General features: G+C 37.6%; 1 protein-coding gene and 1 non-coding gene across 2 annotated transcripts in view; both read right to left on the bottom strand.

Moving 5' to 3' along the window:
* Positions 1-2,700: 2,700 nt before the first annotated feature.
* On the bottom strand, positions 2,701-2,808 carry LOC129515610 (U6 spliceosomal RNA). Its single transcript, XR_008665608.1, has one exon. It is a non-coding gene; the product is annotated as a U6 spliceosomal RNA (small nuclear RNA).
* A 7,329-nt stretch (positions 2,809-10,137) lies between these two features.
* KIF5B (kinesin family member 5B) overlaps positions 10,138-14,979 on the bottom strand; it is a 44,765-nt gene continuing 39,923 nt past the window's right edge. The window contains exon 26 of the mRNA XM_055334520.1: positions 10,138-12,973. The gene's annotated coding sequence lies outside the window, so the exon portion shown is untranslated. The remainder of the gene's footprint in view (positions 12,974-14,979) is intronic.

Below are 14,979 nucleotides of genomic sequence, written 5' to 3'. Positions count from 1 at the left end.
AAGAGTTAAACATAGACCTGCCCTACGACCCAGCAATTGCACTGCTGGGGATTTACCCCAGAGATTCAGATGCAATGAAACGCCGGGACACGTGCACCCCGATGTTTCTAGCAGCCATGTCCACAATAGCCAAACTGTGGAAGGAGCCTCGGTGTCCATCGAAAGATGAATGGATAAAGAAGATGTGGTCTATGTGTACAATGGAATATTCCTCAGCCATTAGAAATGACAAGTACCCACCATTTTCTTCAACGTGGATGGAACTGGAGGGTATTATGCTGAGTGAAGTAAGTCAATCGGAGAAGGACAAACAGTGTATGTTCTCACTTATTTGGGGAATATGAATAATAGTGAAGGGGAATAGAGGGGAAGGGAGAAGAAGTGTGTGGGAAATGTCAGAAAGGGAGACAGAACAGAAAGACTCCTAACTCTGGGAAACGAACTAGGGGTGATGGAAGGGGAGGAGGGCGGGGGGTGGGGGTGAATGGGTGACGGGCACTGAGGGGGGCACTTGACAGGATGAGCGCTGGGTGTTATTCTGTATGTTGGTAAATTGAACACCAATAAAAAATAAATTTATTATTAAAAAAAGAAAGAACCACTGGGCTAGAGTAATGCCGTTCCCTTTGCTGGAAATTGCTGTGGGAGTGTTCATGGATCCCAGAAATGTCCAGTGAGAACAGAGAGGAAGTCTACCGGGAAGCTCCTGGGAAGAGTTTTTCTAGTCCTAGGAGTGAGCCCCAGGAAGACACTGTCTTCTTCCCTTGGATGTTGATGATCTGAATGTGCTCCCTGGAACTGCTGTGGCCACCCTCCTACCCGCCTGAGGAGAAACACACCATGGAAGATGGCAGTGATGTTTTCAAATTTCATGATTACAGTAATTCCCTGAACATCTTTCTACATAATACATCTTTGAGTATTTTGGTGGAATGTCTTAGAATCAAATGTGGTGGATATCAGAAAATACACATACAAAATTTTAATATCCATTGTTGGTAAGTTGTCTTCCCCAAAGTTTTTACCAATAAATGCCTACCAATATTTATTTAACAAGCACTTAGGTAAAGTATACTATGTGCTAGGCAACTGTTCTAAGGTTTTTACAAATATTAACTCACTAATAGTATATGTGAATGCCTATTTCTCTATACCTTTGCTGAATTATTATTTATTCCTGCTTATCTGATAAGCAGAAAATATCTTACAATTTCAGGTTGCCTATCTTTGCAACATGCAGCTAATATGGTTGATTTAAAAACGTTATCTTTACTTTTTTCAAAGTTTTTATTTATTTATTCATTAGAGACACAGAGAGAGGCAGAGACACAGGCAGAGGGAGAAGCAGGCTCCATGCAGGGAGCCCAACACCGGACTTGAAACCAGGACCCCAGGATCACGACCTGAGCCAAAGGCAGACGCTCAACTGCTGAGTCACCCCGCTGCCCCTCCAACAGCCTTCTTAAGAAGGGTCATGCAGCCTTCTTCTCCCATAAAAGCTCTGTTAGAGGATCTGCAGGAGTTTCCCAGCCCCATCAGCAACCTGTGGACCCATCCTCTAGCAAGTGACTCAGACCCTAAAATGAGCAAGCTATTGCAATAGTGGGTGTGGGAATAAGTTGGTCCTCGACACTGATACAGGAACAGAGGATTCCAGAAGGGGGTTCTTCCTGCTTATCCTTTCAGAAAGGCTGTGTTAGGAACCTTGGCAGGAGCGGTCAGAAAATACTTGCCAGGGATAGCCACTTTCAAAGACAGGACAGCTGGAACCTTCTAACCTGCCCACTGCAAAATAGCCTGTAAACAATTTACATCTGGTCTCCTGTATAATGGAAGAAAAAGCTGTTTTTCCTTTTCAGTTAAACGTTCTCAGCCTTCATGTGTGCCTTTTGTTCATTCTAATTCGCCTACATCTGCATAAAACAAAAGTTCATTTTCAGAGCAGTGTGGAGGGAGACTGTGCACAATTCCAGTTATTGTATAGAAAAGCTGTGTGCCTAACTTTTTATTCAGCAAGAAAATAATATATCCAAGATGTTAATGTGGGTGTTTTCTGTAGCTCATACTGGTGATGTCTTGTCTCTCTCTCAAGAAACAATGGGCATTTATTTTGGATTGCTTAGATTTAGTTACACTACTGTATTTTTTTTTATTTCAAATGGCTCCCAACTGTTAAGTGGGTGAAAAAATGAGTTAATTTCTCGAATATTTTAAATAGTTTTCATAGGCTTCGATCTTACCTACAGTGGAGACATTTGAAGGTTTATAATGTTAACATCATTTCTTCAAGCTAATATGAAATGAGGAACATTAAGTAAATACATTGATATAGATCATGATACAAATAGTTCCAACCCTGAGCTACTTTCTGCTTACATTTTCTTTAAAAAGCACTTCTTCCCCAACACTACTGAATTGTACACCTAAAAGTGATTAGTGGTAAATTTTATTTTATGTGCGTTTTGCCACAGTAAGAAAACTTCTAATTTTCAATATTTGGAAGCATTTCTTTAATAAATAAGAACTTTCAAAAAAAAAAGTACTTTCAATAATTGTTTAATTTGAGAGAACTTGTGGATTTATTTTCATATGTAGTCAGTGATTATGAAGGCTTAATTTAAAATAAACTCTTTAGATGTGAGATTCAGATATATTTATCTGTATTTGTTTAATATATTTGAACTCAGAAACATTTTACTTAAAAATATGGAATGCTTCATGAATTTGCCTGTCATCTCTGTGCAGGGGTCATGTTAATCTTCTGTGTATCATTCCAATTTTTAGTATATGTGCTGCTGAAGGCGGCACCAGATGTTATATTTATAACTCTAGAAAAGGTAACTTGGCATCAAAGAATGATAGAGTGACAAGAGATGGAAGAGTCACCTTGAGGTTTTCAAATGACAATTCTTTGTTTTATAAATGAGCAAGTTAAATTCTGTTAGGTCCAGAACTTGGGGCTAGCATACAAAGCCATCTTCAAAGGAAAGCCACTGAAGACAGAATATAAAGTGGAGTCCTGAAAAGTCAAACATGCTCTAGAAAACTTGCTTCAAAAACCCCCAAGTCAAAATAAAACAAAGCAAAAAAGTGGTCCCCTGCCCTACCTTACCTGTTTCCCACTCTCCAGAAGTAGCCACTTTCATTTTTTTCATCTCCAAATCCCTACTTGATTATTCATGGTTAAGCGCAGGCACACCCTCTAACCCCTCTTCCTCTCAGTAAGGTCCTATCATGAATTTAGTTAATAATCCATGTTTACATCACTATGACAATGAAACATGCCAATCACAGCTGAGTTATGTAATATACTGTGGTGACTTCTCCTTTCTCAGGATTCTTTTTTGAATCAGTAATTTTATTTTCACGATGTTCTATGTATCAATCATTTAGTCAACCCTAAACTACTCTTCAGTTATATAAATTTCCTCTCCGAATCTTCAAACACACTAGTTATTCTGTTTTGTTTTGGAAACTTATCTCTGGTACCTTTCTGACTGGCTCCGATCTGGACTGGTTGCTCTTTATCTGTCACCTCATGATTCACTTCTGTATGTCCCACATCTTCTTAGTCTAATCTCTCATTTTGGCTGACCAATAGTTTCCCAATAAAGGGTACTAAGAAGTAAAATTTTGAGAACTGTGTGCCTGGAAGCCTTTTTTTTTTTTTTTTAAACTTACCCTTACACAAATTAAGATAATTTTCCCTGAGAATTTTGAAGGTAGTAATACATTTTATTGTAATTTCCAGTGTTGATGCATTCAGATTCTCAATCCTTTGTTGTGAAATCTTGGGGTTTTGTTTTTTTTTTAAAGGTCTTCTCTGTACTGGGATATCACAATGTGTACCTTAGGGTGGGTCTATTTGTACCCATTGTGCTGTGCATTAGAAACTGATGGCCTTCAGTTAAATTTTCTTCAATTTTCAAGGATTTCATTGATTATCTCTGTTTCATCCTTGTGGAATGTTTATTATTCACATCTGAGTCCTTTTGTTCTAGTCTTCAAACTTATTTTCCGACTTTTTTGGGTACTATTTTGTAAGCAATTTCTTCAACTTCATCTTCTAACCCTTCCACTGAGTTTTTCACCACCATTTCAAAACCTGAGAAATTAGTGATAGCTCTTTAAAGTGTTCTCTTCTCTCCTTGTAGACTTATTTTTCTATTATTCTTTAAAACATTTTTGTTTTGATCCTTTTACTTTAAAGGCTTTCCTCAAATGCCTGATGATCCTTGGTTGTTTGTATATATTTAAGGAGACACAAAGAAACTGACTGGAAGCAACTGTTTCGTATAAATAGGATTTGTTGACTGACATTTCTGAAACCTTTTCCTTGGGTACCGCCATTACAGTTGTCCAGTTTTTCAGAGTAATCTTCTTATCTCCTGGATGGGGAACATAGCCTGGCTGCCAGCATTCAGGTAGCCAAGTGAGGGGGACAGCCTTGAAGTTCTAAATATTCTGATTATATACTTTCGTATTACTTTCTGTATCAGTCACAGCCCAAAGGCACTAAGTGTACATGGGTACAGACAACTATAAAGAACACTCTAGGGCTAAAAGCAGAGTACCTGAGAAAGGAACAAACTTGGAAGGGGACCCCTCTCCCCATGTCTGGGATTCAGATCTCATTGGTGAAGGTGTGAGTGCAGCTCACCTGATGGTGAAGTTTGCTAGGGCTCCCAGGCAAGTAGAAACCATCTCCCTGGATTGCAGTCAGGACAAGGCTGGCAAGCAGGGAACCATGACTGGGACTGGAAAGAATACATGTCACTAGGATACAAGATGGTTGGGCAGGATATGCCTCTCCACAGGCTGAAGGGCAGGCTCACAGAGGAAGTCAGGGCTTTGTCAGTCCATTTGCTGGCCAGCAAGGCGGTCACAGGGCCAGGGCTGCAAGGTCACATAAAGATTGTCTACCCTGAGGCTAAGAGCCACTGGATGTCTCCACCGGAAACCACAACAAACACACCACTGACAACGGTATGGTATTAACAAGAAAAAGCAAACGAAAGTATGATAGCTAAGAAAGGAGAAAAGGACATATGCTTAGAGGCTCCAGCTCAATATTGCAGTGTAGCAATTGTATTAGTTTGCTAGGGCTGCCATACCCAAGTACCACAGCCAAACTTACTTAACAGAAATTTAAGGTATCACAACTGACAAGGCTGGAAATCCAAAATCAGGGTGTTGGTAGAGTTGATTCCTTCTGAGGGGTGAGGGATCATGCCAGGTCTCTCCTTGGGTCGTAGATGGCTGCGTTCTTCTTGTGTCTCCTCACACCATCTTCCCTGTCTTTGTGTCAAGTTCATCTTTTATAAGGACCGCAGACATATTGGACTAGAGCCATCCTGGTGGCCTTTATTACCTCTGAAAAGACCCCATTGTCTAACTAAGGTCACATTCTAAGGTACTAGGGGTTAGGACTTTAATATAGGAATTGAAGAAGGGGGCACAATTCAATTCCTAATAGCAATTAAAGTGAACTTGGGGATGAGAGGCAGTAAGTTGATAATTGTCATGCTCTTACTCCTCCTCAGTAGGTCACCTTACCTTCAACTCTTCCTGGTGTTTATTAGCATAAAGACCTTCTGTTTTATTCCTTCTAAGGAGACACATAGGCTTACACAAGGATGTTGGATAAGCATTGCCAAGTTGTGTAGTATTGAAGACCCCATCTGGCAATCAGTCAGTCCTATATTCAGGCTCCTTCTGCTGGTACCTGAGGTCATATTCATGAACATTTGGCAGTTCTATGGGGGAATATTGGTTTGCTTCTTGGCATTCCTCAGTGTTGGCTTAGGAGTCAGGTTTCTGGGGTCTGCTAAGTTTTGCTTTCCAGAATCCAGGATGTTATTGCTGTCACCTCCATTTCTTGTGGCTTTATAAATTATTAAATAAACCTTTTATCTCAGAATAATTTTAGACTACAAAGTCATAAAGGTAATTCCCTTATGCCCTTTACCCAGTTTCTCCTGATGTTAACATCTTCCATCACCACTGCATCAAAACCAAGTAATTAACCGGTATGTTATTCACCACTGATGTCTTTTTGTTCCAGGATCCAATCTAGGATATCACACACTGCATTTAGTTGTCAAATCTTGGTCTCTGGTGACTTAAGTTTGCCTTTCCTTGTTTTTTATGACCATGACACTTTGGAAGAGGACTGTTTAGGCATCTTGTACAGTGGTCCTCTATTTGATTTCTCTGGAGTTAGGAGTTTTGTGGGAGAATAAGGCAGTGAAGTGTTCTCACATGAGGGATACAAGATGCCCACATGCACTTTGTTAAAGTAAAAAAGTTCAGTGGTAGCTCTCTTCTGTAAGGCAGGCCTGATGCATGATGGTAAACAAGGCGGTTATAGAACTAGATTCACTGATGATAGTGGAAAGGATGAAATTCTCCCCACCCTCGCCAATATAAAGGCCGGGCGGTGGTGCCTAACTACCAGAAGACAGATGAATACTATTATCATACTGTGCAGCAGGGCTGGCCTGGAAGTCAAGGGAGCTGGACTCACAGAGAACTTATGGATAGGACTAATGGAACACAGTAGGTCTAGGGGCAACATATCTGGGCAGCCAATAAAAATAGTATTCAGTTTTTTTTTTTACCATCAGAATATTAATGATGGAAGACAACAAAGAAGCTGAGACCAGTTGCCCTAATAACGTCACAATCCCTTCCCCAGTTAGCCAAGCCAGTTTTCCAACTCAAAACACACAATGAAGAGGTTGAGTATCCAGAAGGAAGGACCTGGCAACACCACAGCATGCACAGACTAAAACAATTGCCTATCTGGCCCCAAAAGGAATTAAGGCCATCTACTTAGCACTGTATAATGGAGAAAGAGGGATGCCCAAATGTTTTGAGGGAGGGCTGTTGGACAGAGGTTGGGGCTGACACTGACACCCAGAAATCTGAAGCATCATGATGGGAGGGAAGAGTGCAGGGGGAAGGAGAGCATGTATAGGTACAGTAATACAAAAGTGCTGGCCAAGTTATAAATGTATATGTAAGTGCACATATTACAACTGCATATGCTCATGGATTGGAAGAATATTGTTAAAACATCTGCTACCCAAAGCAATGTACAAATGTAATGGAATTCCTATCAAAATACCAAAAGCATTATTCACAGAGCTAGAACAATCCTGAAATTTGTATGGAACCACAAAAGACCTTGAATAGCCAAAGCAATCTTGAAAAAGAAAAACAGAACTGTAGATACTACAATTCCAGACTTCAAATTATATTACAAAGCTATAGTAATCAAACAGTATGGTACTGGTACAAAAATAGACACACAGATCAATGGAACAGGAAACCCAGGAGGAGGAAAGAATATGCAATGGGAAAAAGTCTCTTCAACAAATAGTGTTGGGAAAACTGGACAGCTACATGCAAAAAATGAAAGTAGACACTTTCTTTCACCATACACAAAAAGAAACTCATAATGGATTAAGGACCTAAATGTGAGACATGAAACCATAAAAACTGTAGAAGAGAGCAGCCAGTTTTTCTTTTGACATTGGCAGTAACATCTTTCTAATTAAGTGTTTTAAGGCAAGGGAAATAAAAGAAAAAAATAAACTTTTGGCAGTACATCAAAATAAAAAACTTCTGCACAGGAAACAGTTAACAAAACTAAAAGACAGCACAATGAAGGGGAGACAAGTGACATCTAATAAAGGGTTAGCATCCAAAATATAAAGAAAAAAAAAAAAGAACAGATATGGGGCACCTGGGTGCCTCAGTTGAGTGCCTGACTCTTGATTTTAGCTCAGATGATGATCTCAGGTTCGTGAGAACACTGCATCAGACTCTGCACTCATTGGGGAATCTGCTTGAGATTCTTTCCCTCTGCCCCTCCCCTAACTTGCCCATTTTCTTTCTAAAAATAAGTCTTAAAAAAAAAGATACAACCCAACACTTAAAAAATAATCCAATTAAAAAATATGCAGAAGACAATTCTCCAAAGAAGACATACAGATGGCCAAAAGACACATAAAAAGATGCTCAACATCACTCATTGTCAGGGAAATAAAAATCAAAACCACAATGAAGGATCACCTCACACCTATCAGAATGGCTAAATTCAACACAAGAAAACAGGTACTGGTCAGGGTGTGGAGAAAAGGAACCCTCTTGAACTATAGGTAGGGATGCAAACTGGTGCAGCCACTATAGAAGAAAGTACGGAGGTTCCTCAAAAAATTAAAAATAGAACTATCCTATGACCCAGTAACTGTACTAACAAATGAGTATTTACCCACAAAATACAAACACATTAATTCAAAGGGACACATGCACCCCTGTTTACTGCAGCACTATTTACAATGGCCAAACTATGAAAACATCCCACGTCCAATGATAGATGAATGGGTAAAGATGTAGTGTGTGTGTACATATGCATATATATAAAAAATAGAATATTACTTATTCATAGAAAAGAATGAAATGTTGTCATATGCAACATGGATGGAGCTAGGGAGTATAATGTTAAGCAAAGTCAGAAAAAGACAAATACCATAGGATTTCACTTATCTGTGTTACTTAAGAAAATGAACCAAGGAAATATGAGTGAGACCAACCAAGAAATACTCAACTATAGAGAACTGATGGTTACCAGAGGGGAGGTGGGTGAAAAGGGGTTGATGGGGATTTAAGAGTACACTTATCATGATGAGCAATGTATAAAATAGTTTTTTAAAAATTGCATATGTTCTGCAGACTCATGAGTCATTTCCCTGTCCCTGCATGTGTAACTAGAATTGACATACTTAGTGGCAGGACTCCCTCCATGCTACTTTGGCCTGTGGGATACAGGCTATGCCAGTGGCCAAACAGAAGCCTTTGAAACTACTGTGCCCTCCCTTAGCACAACTTCCAGCCAAATCAATATATAATGTGTTCCTTTCAGATTCCAAGAGGACCAAGGACAGCATACATTTACATGTAGCAGACAACATGCATGTACAACTTTGCTCCGGGGCCATGTAAACTCTCTTACCCTTGGTCCTAAGTCTGAAGAGCTCTGAATGTCTGCTCACTCCACAGAACATCACATTGACTGTTAAGTTTATTGAGTTAGATGAGACAGAAGTGGCTAGCACACTGGAGGCCTGGATAAGAGAGACTGCACCAGAGTCCAGTGTCTGTTTCCACTTAAATCTCTCCAAAAAAGGGTGGTGGTGGGGGGAGCAGAAACGACTTGGAGGCTCATGGAGCACACTTAAGGATAATAACCAAATAACATACAAAAACAAGGAAAAAATGCACAACTGGTCACCATTGGAAGAGGATAATGAAATGAACATTTTGAAACTTGCAAGTAAAGGAAAAGAATCATTTATTCTGATTTTCCTACACAAACTATAGCACTGGGTAACCAAATAGTAGATGAGGGCCAAGTTCTCTATCCCAACTAGCAAATGAAGGAATTATCAAATTAGAATATTGCTATTCTGTAACCCCTAATAAATTGATGGATAAAGGGACTGATCATCAATGGCAGCTAATAATCCAGTAAGAGACTCAACATTATGTGCCACCTGATGGAAGAATACCATCACCTATGAATTAATGCTGCCCCCTCCCAACAAAGCAAAAACCTGAATCTGATGAAGCATTTGGATTCAGAACAAATTGACAGGAAATACAAGAGACAGAGGAGTTAATATCAAAGGAATGCAATCAGCAAAAATTGGGATTCTACAGGTTGAATAACTTGTTTTCCTCATTTGAAAAAAATGAGAAAGAAATGGAGGGGACACTACTGTAATACATAGATTTTAACTGGATCTTGATTCAGTTTATAAACGTTGAATTTTTTTGGTGCGATGGTACGTTTTTTTTTTATAATGTTATGTTTTAAGGACCATGTATTTTAATATATATGCTGAAATACTTATGAATAAAATGCATAGGATTGCTTCAAAATAATGGGGGAAGGGGACACATAAGTGGGGTTATAGATCAAACAATATTAGCCACGAGCTGATTAATTGTTGAAATGGAGTGGTAGGTACTTTACCACATACTTTTATATATGATTAAACATTTCTATAATTAAGAATTTAAGATTACCCTCCCGCCCTGCCCCAACAAAAAGCCAAATCACCACTAGAATTCATGAACAATCTTTCTTTAGTTTTCTCCAGCTAGGCCTGAATGACCATTCAGGACCACTGAGTAAGTATTGAAAAACAAACACTTCTTATAAAGGTGAGTAACAATCAAGCTCAGGTGAACAGAATCGTGTAGCAGGGAGGCTACACTAAAATAATGTAGGTGAGACAGAGGATTCATTTCTGGCTCTTAATTTTCAGCCTACATATTTAATACCCACTGTCCAAAGAATAAGCAATACATCAGGAAACAAAATACACATGAATATAACAACTTATTAAGTCACTATCTGCAAGACAAGAGGCCATTTAGTCATATAAAATCAACCTAATACTTCATCAAATAAGTTTTAAGAAAGTTATTACATTTCAAAAAATTTTTCCACTTTATTTAAACATGAAACACATTTACAGCATGCAGGTTAACTTAAAAATTATATGGCGTCTTCCCAAACCAATTAGCTTTAAGTGTATCTTCAAGCACTGGAAATAAACCAACATATTCCACAGGTATACTCAGATTCTTTTCTGTCACATCATGTCAAATGGAAAAGTTATGAACAGTAGCTTGCTTAAGTTAGGCAAATAATTTAATTGATCACCATGAATAAATATTACTTTTATTTCACTGAGTTTCTCTTCTGAACCATTTATCAATACCATTCAGAGGAACGTTAATAGTCAAAAAAAAAAAAAGACTGCAAATTGAAATAAGCATCAATGTTCTAGATGATCAGAAATTTTCATTTCTAAGAGTAAATGCTGTGTTTAATGACCTACCATAGCAAAAAGAGCAGTCCACTGAAAACTAATTTATGAAATTCTCTGTACACTTGTGAAAGTTTGAAATTATAAATAGAAAAGAACCATTTTGATATTTAAAAAACCCTAACAATGTGTATTCTGAACCACATGCTAATTACATTTGTTTGTTACACAGCACCAATACCCGTGATACATCTTACAACAATGAAACTACCATATTCAGATAAGAGAAAAAAAATTCTGCTTCATTTAAGAATACTGCCAAAGAAGCAAGCTTTCTTTTGAAAACAAAATATAAATGTCTATGTGAATGCAGCCCAGTATTTCTCCATTTAGAAAACTATCCCCATAAATAGGCTATAGCACTTTTTTAATTTTTTTTAAGTTAACTGTATTACTTCAATCTTGCTGCATACCAAGGTTTCATCTCAATTTCTGGAGTGTTTCTTTTTGACCAATCCTAAAAGCAACACAATCATTTTAAAGGTCGCAGACTGCAACAGCAAGGATTTTTGACTGTTAAAAAAATAAATAAATAAATTTATCTTTTAAATCAAAACTATTATAAAAGTGGAAATTACAATAGTTAAATAGAAAAATAAGCCAATTATGATCTGAGTCTTCTGACTATGGCTCCAAATTTAATACAAATATCTGTGTATAAAACTTTTTCAAAAAGTTAATTCTGCCAGCCAGATCCTAACACAGAACTTTCCAACTTTCTCTACTGAATCACCTTAAATCATCATTCTCTGCAAATTTCTGCTCATATAGGTGCAGTCACCCCACACACAGATAAAGCAAATATTGAAATCTATCTCCCTATTACGTTTAGAGCTTTCAAAAATAAACTTTTGACGTCATTTAATCAGCTGAGGAAGTAGTGGCAAAAACAGGTACACCTAGTACGAATCACAAAATTATGGGTATAGCCAACAAAATTTCTTTGAAGATAATTAATCAGTGACTTGCAATTTGCTATTTCTAGACTAAACAAGCATAAATTATAGTGTATGACTTAGTGTAGCAGGTTAAAAACACCTCAGGGATTTCAGACCAAAATTCACCTATAGATTCTTAAGTTCACTGTTAAGTTCTTGCACACTTTTCTCAATTTCCATAGGCTATCAATTTAAATCAACCAATACAGTACTAACAATATAAATGCTGTTTAATGCTGTAGTATCTTAATTCATTTCACCATATTAAGATGACAAACATCTGTCCAACTCTTATATTAATTAACAGGCTCACCAGGATGAAGCAGAGTATTTTCATTCCATCACACCATTTTGATTATAGAATTGGGAAGAGAAATGGAAGTCCTTCTCCAAACCCTTTCTTAGACAGATTTGCTTGTGACATTATAAAATATTTCTATTCAAGATAATTCGGCAACAGGCATTTCATGAAGAAAATTAAGTAGCCGTGCTCAGTCTCAAACGCCTCGTTATGCAGTTTTAAGGTTTCAGTGCTCAAACAGTAGTTTTCAGAAGCAAACTTTAGACACAATACAAATAATTTTAACTCTGAAATCATTTCAAGGGATTTTTAAAGTACAGTACTGACCTGATATATTTGTGGGCATGTAGTGTTGTAAGTGGTGAAATTTAAGAGATTTAATCTAAATGTTCCATTTTCTCTAAAGTAAGGAAGACATTTTACTAAGAAAAGAAAAACATGCAGTAGCAGCTAGGTAACTTAAACTGAGATTAAAAAAAATAAACACAAACAGACAAAAAGTACAAAAAGCACAATCCTATATGGTACAGTTAGCTTGGCACAGTGAAGACTAAATTTAAGACACGAAAGACAAACTGTGTAATAAATAGGACCACAGTTGTAAACTGTCATTTTCCCCCCTCCTAAGACGCCAAAATTGCACTCTAGTTGTGTTTGGAAGCAGCAGAGTTTACAAGAAGAGTGGGTAGGAAACGGCTGTACAGGCCAGGTATAATTTATACATTTAAAAAAAGTTATAATTCTACAATTCTCAAGGGGGTAGAGGTTATAGTCACTGAATGACTCTGCTTGATATTACATCCTCTTCATACTTCAATTATTTTCAACGCCTGAAAAATAGGTGAAACAGAGAAAATATTTTTATACAAAACTGGTTTGAAATAATCATGAGAATGAAACAAATATACCAATATATTTAGAGACATTTTAGCCAATAGCTTAAGCCACTTCTCTCAAATTAAAAAGATGACAATATTAAATGATTTGATCCCTTTTCCTTATATTTAGCTTCTGAGTATAGTTATGAACAGTATAATGCTTAAAACGTCAGTCCTTTGTTTTTATTCTCCCCAAGAGAGTTATGAGTGAGCCTATGTAGGAATTACATTTTTCTTTTCTTTTCTTTTTTTTCTTTTTAAGATTTTATTCATTTATGAGACCCAGAGAGAGAGAGAGAGAGAGAGAGAGGCAGAGACACAGGCAGAGGGAGAAGCAGGCTCCCTGCAGGGAGCCCGACATGGGACTCCATCCCAAGTCTCCAGGATCACGGCCTGAGCCAAAGGCAGACGCTCAACTGCTCAGCCACCCAGGCATCCCTACATTTTGTTTAAAAAAAAAAAAAAAAAAAGACGGTTAATAAAATGAAAGTCAACAGTCAGTGACATTCTTAAGCCAAAGACCATGATCTAGCAATGTTATATCCTGATAGCTGTAAAAAACAAAAGTCGGGGTGGGGGAGGGGGAGAGGGATAGTATAAATAAGAGGTACATGTAGTAAGAAAAGTAACAGTGAAATAAACAATTCCAGCCCTTGTTACCCAGGGGCAACCTTGTATTAAACTATTTAGCTATGTGTTTAGGAAAACTCAACTTGTCAAGGTATTATGCAAGCCAGAAGACCAGTCATATAAAACTGGGTTCTAAAAGAATCAATATTATTCATACATTTTCATCTTTCCCAGAAACAAACCCAGTGTTTTGAAAATGTTTTGCTTGATAATTAAAAAATAATTTAAAAGTTTCTCTACATATTATTTAATTTTCCAACAACTTATAACTAATGAGGCTTATATACTCCTCAATCATGGTTTAAGATTGACTGATGTAAGGCTTTAAAAACTAAAAACCACTATCCTTTGGATCAGCAATGAAACAAACCTGTAATTAATTATACTTTTATAGTTAATTACTTCAAGTCTTAAAAACCTAGTCTGGCTAGGTTAGCTATCTCCCTCATGTGCTGAACAGCTGTCACTACACTGGGATCAGTGAAATGCTACAACTTAGTTATATTTAACAAAAGGCCCTGATCTATCCTCTCTGCAAATGAGATAGGAGTTCAAAGTTTACACATGAATTCCCCCCCCCTTTTTTAGATTTTATTTCAGAGAGAGAGAGAGAGAAAGAGAGAGCGCACACACAAGTAAAGTGGAGGGAGTAGGAGAGGGAGAGAAAGAATTTCAATCTGACTCTGTACTGAGCATGAAGCCTAATGTGGGGCTTGATCTCATGACCCTGAGATCATGACAATGAGCTGAAATCAAGAATTGGATGCTTAGCCAAATGAGCCATCCAGGTGCCCCCACACATGAATTCTAATGTGAGGTGAGGACAATACCCCAAAAGAATAAACTTTTATCTGTTTTATGTTTAAACTTTTATCTATTTTTATGTTTAAAAATCCCTTTGCTCACTTACACTTCCAGAAAAGACAGCTTGCCTCTACTGAACACCTGCTCTGTCCTAGGTAACATTTTAGCTTGTATAATTTTCAAGAGTAACTTTTATTTCACAAACAAAGGGGCTCAACAAGCCATTACTTCAAATGGGGAAAAACAGAGGCCATCTCTAATTGGCAGGAAAACTATCTACTATATGTAACACAAGATTAAACACCTATTACTTTGATAGTCTTGTTAAAAATGATATGCTCCATCTAATAAATGCTTTCCTTATATGGGAAACAGAGGAACAAGGCTACCACACAACACACATCCAGAGGAAGCACATGCTCAAGATAACTGGCCTAGTCTCTTCAGTAAGTCAATGTCATTAAAAAGGGGAATTTTTCTAAATTAAAAGAGACCTAGGAGATCTAACAGAATGTAAACAGTGG

Source organism: Nyctereutes procyonoides, unplaced genomic scaffold, assembly GCF_905146905.1.
Source record: "Nyctereutes procyonoides isolate TBG_1078 unplaced genomic scaffold, NYPRO_anot_genome, whole genome shotgun sequence".
Classification (NCBI taxonomy): domain Eukaryota; kingdom Metazoa; phylum Chordata; class Mammalia; order Carnivora; family Canidae; genus Nyctereutes; species Nyctereutes procyonoides.
The sequence above is the reverse complement of the archived record's forward strand: the minus strand, read 5'-3'. Positions and strand labels throughout refer to the sequence as shown.